Source organism: Tiliqua scincoides, chromosome 9 (genome assembly GCF_035046505.1).
Source record: "Tiliqua scincoides isolate rTilSci1 chromosome 9, rTilSci1.hap2, whole genome shotgun sequence".
Lineage (NCBI taxonomy): Eukaryota > Metazoa > Chordata > Lepidosauria > Squamata > Scincidae > Tiliqua > Tiliqua scincoides.
Window position 1 is genome coordinate 21,521,908 of NC_089829.1, and position 7,790 is coordinate 21,529,697.

General features: G+C 46.0%; 1 protein-coding gene across 1 annotated transcript in view; it reads right to left on the minus strand.

Annotated features, from left to right (window-relative positions):
- Positions 1–3,858, minus strand: part of NLRC5 (NLR family CARD domain containing 5) — a 77,959-nt gene extending 74,101 nt beyond the window's left edge. The window contains exon 1 of the mRNA XM_066637933.1: positions 3,713–3,858. The gene's annotated coding sequence lies outside the window, so the exon portion shown is untranslated. The remainder of the gene's footprint in view (positions 1–3,712) is intronic.
- Positions 3,859–7,790: the final 3,932 nt, after the last annotated feature.

Sequence of the window (7,790 nt, forward strand, 5' to 3'; positions counted from 1 at the left end):
GAGAGGAAACCAGCAGAAAATAGTGGAGTTCTGAAATACACCAATTCCTCTTTGATCTTTGTAACTTCTAACACTGGCATTGTTACTTATGCCTCCCTATGCCAAGGACTGGAGCACAGTACAACGTTCTTTAAAATGAAAGTAAAAGTCTCCACCCTCACTGGCAAAAACGGAAATGCATAATTATTAAATGGGCTGATAGGAATCCAAGCAAAACATGCATATGGGACATTTTAGACAATGGTAGGGAGCCTTTATTAGCTCAGCAGTGTGAAATTGAGCATCCCAACTATTGTGTTTGGGTCAAGCCATTCCTTTAGACAAAGATCAGAACTTGAGGTGCCCTGGGTCGGTCACAGTCTAGAAGTTTACTCCAAGATTCATATTCGGCTAAAGGGCAGGGAGGATTCACAAAAGGAGCGGACAACAGTCCATGGCCAAACTCAGTAATAAATTTCGCATTTTCTTAATACTATTCTGCTGACCTAGTCTCTTGTTTTCAAGAGGTCTTCCTATGCTACTGCACCAGCCACTATATGACATGAAGCCTGACATTGCAGGAGGTTGCAATGCTGCAGACAGACCACCTGGAGAGACAGAGACAGACAAAATCCATTCCAAGTCCAGAGCTGTTATAATGCACAAAACGTTCCACAAAAAATGACAAAAATCTGTTATCAAAAGCCATACATCAAACCACCCTAAAGGCAGACAAAATTAGTTCATATTATGCATGTGATAGGAGGAAAATAAACTCCAAAGATACACAATTTCTCACTTCTTCACCAGTCTTGGATGGGAAGCACATACTGGCTTACAGACAGACCCCCTAATCTTAATAGGTGGCTCACCAGCAACAACAAACTAAAGAGCAGTGACACAAAGAGACCAGACACTGCCACAATCCACAGTGCATATCTACTCAGTCAACACCATTCCAGAACCTCATAACGTCTCGGTGACACTATAGGGCAAGAGTCAGCAAACTACAGCCTGCAGGCCATATCTGGCTGGCTACCCAAAGTCACCTAGCCCATCTGGAGCTTGGCTTGGGAGGCAAAGCCTCATGCCCAATTTGTTGCATGCCTAACAGGGAACTGGCAGAGTCCCTGTGCCATGTAGCTCTGCCATGCCCTGTGTAGCGAGCAGCAAATTGGGCATCTCATTTGTTTGCCCATCCTCCAACATGATAAATGCTACATTCCTGTCCGCGCTTTCCTGGGAGTAAGCCCCACTGACTATAATGGTATTTACTTCTGAGTAGACATGCATAAACTTAGGCTCACCATCTGCCAGCAATGTAGTTCTGCTGCCTGCATAGGCACTCATGTCCAGCACTGATGCAAAAGGACAGGCAGGCACAAATCTGACATCAAGCTCTGACATCCAGCAACCAGTGGTAGAACAGATCAATCTCTCAAGGCACACCACTGCAGACCTGAATGTGACAATCCTTCAACCAAAAAACTTAATAGAGAGTAGACAGAGGCAAAATTGAATTCGAATTTGGAACAAGACTTAACACGATCATGAGAGGGTCTTAATCGAAACAGGACTTTTGATCCCATGAAAAAGTTTAGCTGAGTCTTATGGTGTGGCTGTGGGCAACCAGTTGTGAAAGGTCCCTGTGCTTGTCTCATATCCTGTTCAAGCTTGTTAGAAGATCAGCCTTGCAGTGTACTCTGCTGTTTTCATAAAATATCCGTGGTAACTTATGCTGGAATAAATTGGCTCATGCTAAAGGAGCCTCAAGAAATTTTGTTGTTTTTTGCTGCTGCAAACTAACACAGCTACTCCTCCAAAAGCTTTTTTCCAGTCACGTCCCATTCCTTAAAAATTCCCGGTAGAATGACAGCTTCTAATTGAAAAGGGAAGTTTTGAAAAGTTGGACTAGAATGGCCAAAATAGGTTATCCTGTGGAGTCATTGGGATTCAATCTCTCCCTCATCTGCAAATCTTAGCTCTGCATCAAGGAAACCAAACTGCTTACATCTGCAAGTTTTGATCTATTAAGTAGTGCAACGGACAGACACAACCTTTAACTGCAGATTTAAGCTGTCCCCTCTCTGTGTTTTCAATAAGTCTTTCTCTCAGCCTCACCTACCTCTCAGGGTTGTTGTGAGGACAAAAGGAGGGGAGGAACTATGTGCACCACCCTGAACTCATTGGCGGAAGGGCAGTATGTACAAATAAATAAATAAATAAATATCAAAGCTGATACCAAATAAAGTAGCAGAAGTTAGGCTTCCCATTTAGAAACAAAGAGCTTTTAGTCATGACATGGGACACTGTGGTATCTCTTAATTCAGAGAAACTGTCCCTGTCATCCAGGTGCCCCTTTCAAATATTTCCACTGAAGATTTGCAGTCTGTACATTTTTTGACACTGAAATGTCAGCTCTGTCAGTCTCATTCACGAATGAAACTTTTCCGTTAGTGGCAGCACCAACATTTATGCATAAGGTACATCCATTCACTTAGCTTGCACAAACCAATGCGCTCAGGGATATACAGAAGGAACCCCCAAAGCAGTTGACTGGAACTCTGCCATGAAAATACACTCTGCTAAAAGCTACCAGTGGGACTCAGGGACAAAACAGAAGGGATGCAGGATCCCCAAACATTTAATGGGCTCCAACAAATCTCGAGAGGGCCAGAGGCTCATTGGAGACTGGGGGCTCCCTGAGGGCCACATTAAAAGGCCTTGAGGGCCACAAGTGGCCCCAGGGCCAGGGTTTGGGCACCCCTGCTCTACCCCAAAGGACTGACATTCTCAAAACAGGCACAAGAGGAGACAGTAGCAGCCACCCTTGTTCAGAAGAAGAGCCCCTTCTGGATCAGGCCAAAGGCCCATATAGTTCAGCTTCCTGTATCTCACAGTGGCCCACCAGATGCCTCAGGAAGCATGCAACAAGATATCGGCATCCTGGTGCCATTCCCCTGCACCTGGCATTCTGAAGGAATGCTTCCAAACTCAGGAGGTTGCACATACTCATCATGGCTTGTAACCTGTGATGGACTTTTTCTCCAGAAATCTGTCCAATCCCCTTTTAGAGGTCTCTCGGCCAGACACAATCACCACATCATGTGGCAAGGAGTTCCACAGACTAACTGCAGGCTGGTTAAAAAAATATTTTCTTTTGTCTGTCCTGACAACTCCCATCACTCAATTTTAGTGGATGTCTCCTGGCTCCGGTTTTGTGTGAGAGGGAAAAGCACATCCTTCCATCCATCCCCTGCATAATTTTGTATGTCTCAGTAGGTCCTCACTCACCTATCCATGTATATACTCCAAAGTAAGCCCCACTATAGTCAATGAGGCTTACTCCCAGGAAAGTGTGGATAGCATTGCAACCTGACAGCCCAATCCTATGCATGTCTACTCAGAAGTAAGTCCCATTAGAGTCAATGGGGCTTACTCCCAGGTAAGTGTGGATAGGATTGCAGCCTGAGGGCACCATCCGATGCATGCTTACTCAGAAGTCCCATTGTGTTCAATGGGGCTTACTCCCAGGTAAGTGCAGACAGGATTTGCAGCCTGAGTCTCTGGTCTTGCGCCTTCCTTCGCTTGGTGAAGTGCGCGGGGCAGAGGGAAGCAAAGGGAGGCGCTCAGCGTCCGAAAGCCAAGCGGACAAGAGCGCCCTCTGGCGTGCGAATGACGCAGAGCGAAGGGGACCAGACGCGCGCATCCCCTTCCCAAGTGAGCGCCTTACCTCTAGCTGGCGATGCGAGCAGAGGGCTGCCCGGTCCTGGGGAGATCGGCGGTGTGCCCTGCCTGTCCCCTGAGCGAGCCCATGGAGTGGCGCACGGCTGCAAGCCCCAGGAGGGCCGCCTCGCCCGCACGTCCTCCCTTCCCCTCCCCAACTCCTACCAAGAAGAGCAGCCCGGAGGCGAAAGCGAAACTTAAGCGAGGCTGGGGCTGGTGGCGCTTACCGGGAAATCAGGCTCCTGCACAGAACAGTGAACCAGCCTGGATTGCAAATCAGGGGAACTACAAAGGGGGGGGGGGAGAGACCGCTCTTCTGTGGCTGTGCTGGGGCAGGGGGACCAGGCACGATGCAAGTGCATGTACCTTTAACCAATGCAGCGCCGAGGGACTTTTGGAAGGCTTTCAGAAGCTGCACCTGCCCAAATTCCCTTCTCTGCAGTGGTTGAAGGCACTGTTACACCAACTGTGGGTCGGGACCCATTAGGTGGGTCAGGAGCAGGGTGACCAGATCCAGTGGAGGACAGAGTGTCTCTGCCTTTAACCATTGTAGAGAAGAGGGGATTGGGGCTGGTGCAGCTTTTTAAACCCTTCCATGTTGAGCTGCACCAGCCCCAATCAGCTGCACACTGTGTCCTCCATTCCATTTCAGGTGGGTCCCCATTCATTTCAATGTGTATTTTATTTCTTAATATGTTAGATTTGATGCTACCATGGTATGGGACTGCCTTTGGGGAAACTTGACAGATTTGTACTTTTAACAAGCTATTATGTATATGCTTTTAACAATGACAGTCAATGGAACTTCCTCCTGCAGAAGTGTGGGTAGGATTGCAGTCTTTGGGGAATTTTTTAAAACCCATTTCTGCCCAGCCCACAGGTGTACATGTTTGATCCCTGTTGTACATATGCAGCATTGGGTGTAAATAGCTTAAACAGATCACCAACTGCTTGGGAGAATTAGGCAGGTTCTTCTTTACTTTAAATGCATTTTTAAACTTATTGTAACTTTTAATTTATTAAACTGATTTCATTTTGTATGGGGTGTTAAAAATTTCACTGTTAAGTGATGTCATTTCCAGTCATGACATCACTTCCAGTGGGTTCCGACCACTGTCATTCTAAAAAGTGGATCTCAGTGCTAAAAAGTTTCAGAAACGCTGGTTAAAGGTATGGGTACCCCATTGAGCCTGGTCACTCTGGTAGGTGGTCAACCCCATAGTGCAGCCCTGAAACTCGAGTTTCCTCCCCTACAGGATTGGCCTGAAGTCTCCAAGAATCAGCTTTCCAGGTTCATGGAAATTTCTAACCTAACATGGGTGGAGGGGAATCTCTGGAAATAGCTTCAGTAGAGGTCCTGGAAAGTTTCTAAGGCTACAATCCTATGCACACATTCCTAGGAGCAAGCCCCACTGAACACAATGCTATTTACTTCTGAGTAGCATGCACAGGCTTGCACTGCTACATTATAGCCCAATTCTTTGCAGATCTAACTTTGTAAGTACCATTGTGTTTAGTGGGGCCTACTTCCAAGAAAGTGTGCCTAGGGTTGTAGTTTTAATGCTTTCACATTGTGCTGGTTTCTAGAGCAGATGTGTGCAGGAAGCCCATTCAGTTTGCCCGAATGGAATGATTTATAGGAGTTCAAACTGTGAGAGGAGCTTCTGGTTGGATATCAGGAAGACATTCTTAACTATAAGGGTGGTTTGGCAATGGGCCCAATTACCAGAGGAAGTGGTGGATTTTTCCTCACTGGAGATCTTCAAGTAGGGGCTCAACGGGTGCCTGCTGAAGATGCTCTAGGAGAATTTCCTGTTATGTGGAGGCTGGCCTAGATGACCCTGTGGGGACCTTACAACTCTGTGATTGTTAGACAACTGGAGCCATGGAAAGGACCTCTGAATATTTTGAGATCAGGTATTTGTAGTGTTTATGTGCGCAGGCGCTAGGCTTTGGGATGCTTTAGCAGTATTTGGCAACAATGACCGTGGGCACACCTGCGGCTGCGCAAGAGCAAACTCTTGGCCTTGAATACGCTAAGTGTCTGAAGCCCAGTAGCCTGTCAACAACAGGATCATATCTAAGAATGTGTATTGTGGTTAAGCTAGAGCAAGCCAGTAACCCTCATTGTATTGCGACACATGTTTAAGAATGAATAAAGCTTAGCAGAGGCGGGTCAAAGAGATCAGATCGGTCCCAGCTTCAAGGCAGATCTGTTCCAGCTCTTAGCCTTCTTTCTGCATCTCGCTTCCACACTTGTCTGTTGTTTCATTATTCGCTCTGGCCTCTATGCCACACCAAGCAGCCCTTGGCTCCCGAGGTCTCGGGCTGCTTCCCAAGTAGCATTGCTACACTGCTACGGTATTGACTTTGCTCTGCAGATTTTGAATCCAGAGAATGCCAGACAGAGCTGATACTTTTAAAATTACACTGAAACCAAAGGGGATTTCATTATGGTCAAACTGAGTCCAAAGGGTCCAAAGTCTTATAATTGGTCAACACAAACACAGTATGGAATTTATAGAAACTCAATATGGGGAAAGTGATGCTGAAGTGAAACTGCTGAACTCCCACTTGCCTAGAGCGTTCTGCTGAGCGTGATCCTTTGATCGGAAATGGAGCAGAAGATCTGTGTTGGCTGGAGATGGTAAGACCCAGTGGAGGGCCAAATATAGGCTGATTCCAAAACAAACACCAATGAGAGGTAACCATGAAGTCTAAAACAATGACCTCCAAATCCTGGCCTGTGGGCAGGATCCAGAGTCTCGAATTTACCTGTCTGGCCACAATATGGCCATGGCAAAGGCTTTCCCTTCTGCCCTGCAGCCCTCTGTTTTCCCAGCCGATAGTCTCAGAAACTTGTGCCAGGCAGCCAATTCCACCAGGAAATTGTGGCATAGAGCCTTCTGGGGCAACAGGCAGCAGCTGCGACTGCCTGGTGCAACTTTCTGAGATGATTGGCTGCAAAAAGAGGGGGCTGTGGAACAGAAAGCCTTTGCCACTTCCACTCTGTGCCCAGATGGGTAATTCTGAGACCCAGTGGGCCACAGTTTGGAGACCACGGGTAGAAAATATAGTTTAGATCAGGCCCAAGGAAGCAGTCAGAGAATTAAGTTCTCCAAGACTGTTTTTCAGATTGGATATTAGGCAAAATCTAGGAGGACAGACACAAACGGGGCACCGTAGCAAAGCCCCCATGGCTGTTATTTGTAAGAACCTTGAGGTGGAGCAGGAGTCTTCCCCCTGCTTGTTATAATTTATGATTGGTTGCTACCTGCCTGCTAGTCATTAATTGATTCTTGGTTTTATTTCTAGCCTTGCCTTTAGAGTAGCCATTTTAATGAGCTGTTGATCATGTAGAATTGGTATCTCAGCGCTATTTTTAATTATATACACACACTGAATATTTTATATGTAAAAAATTACAATTTTTTATTTTTATTTTTTAAGCTGCTTTAAGTTACCCATTGGTGTTCAGAAAAGTGGGATATAAATACTCCTAATGAATAAATACAAGTGAAGCCTCAGTATCCTTACGGGATACGTTCCTGGACACCCACCTGCACAGATACCAAAACATGCAGTTTTGGCCTCTTTAAAGTCTCCGAAGGCAACTGGGGTACCCACATTGAGGCAGGATATATAAAATCCATGGATAAATAGGCTCCACCTGTAAACAAGTACAGCAAGTATTATGCAAGTTTAATTAGATTAGTCTCTCTTAGATGCAAGGCGTGGTTCACTTTGCACCAAGGACCTTGGACACTAAGAAACATAAACCACTGGTATTCCCCCACCACTTAAAAAAAATTTTTTTTAGTCACTTGGATCTGTCTCCAGTGCTGTGTTAAACCCATGAGTCCCTTTCAAAGCAGATTGCAGCAGCAGAACAAAAAATGTTTGTCTTTATATTAGCAAAGCTTGTGATTAAGGCATGGCACTAGATAAAGAAACAGAAACCAAATTGGGTATTCCCTTCTAGTTGGAGGACGTGTTCACCTCACCACCCCCCCCCCCAAGTTAAGTCCCATCTTCAGGTGATAGAAGATCATCTTCAGTTTTTAAGATGCTCCTTCTGGATGTCT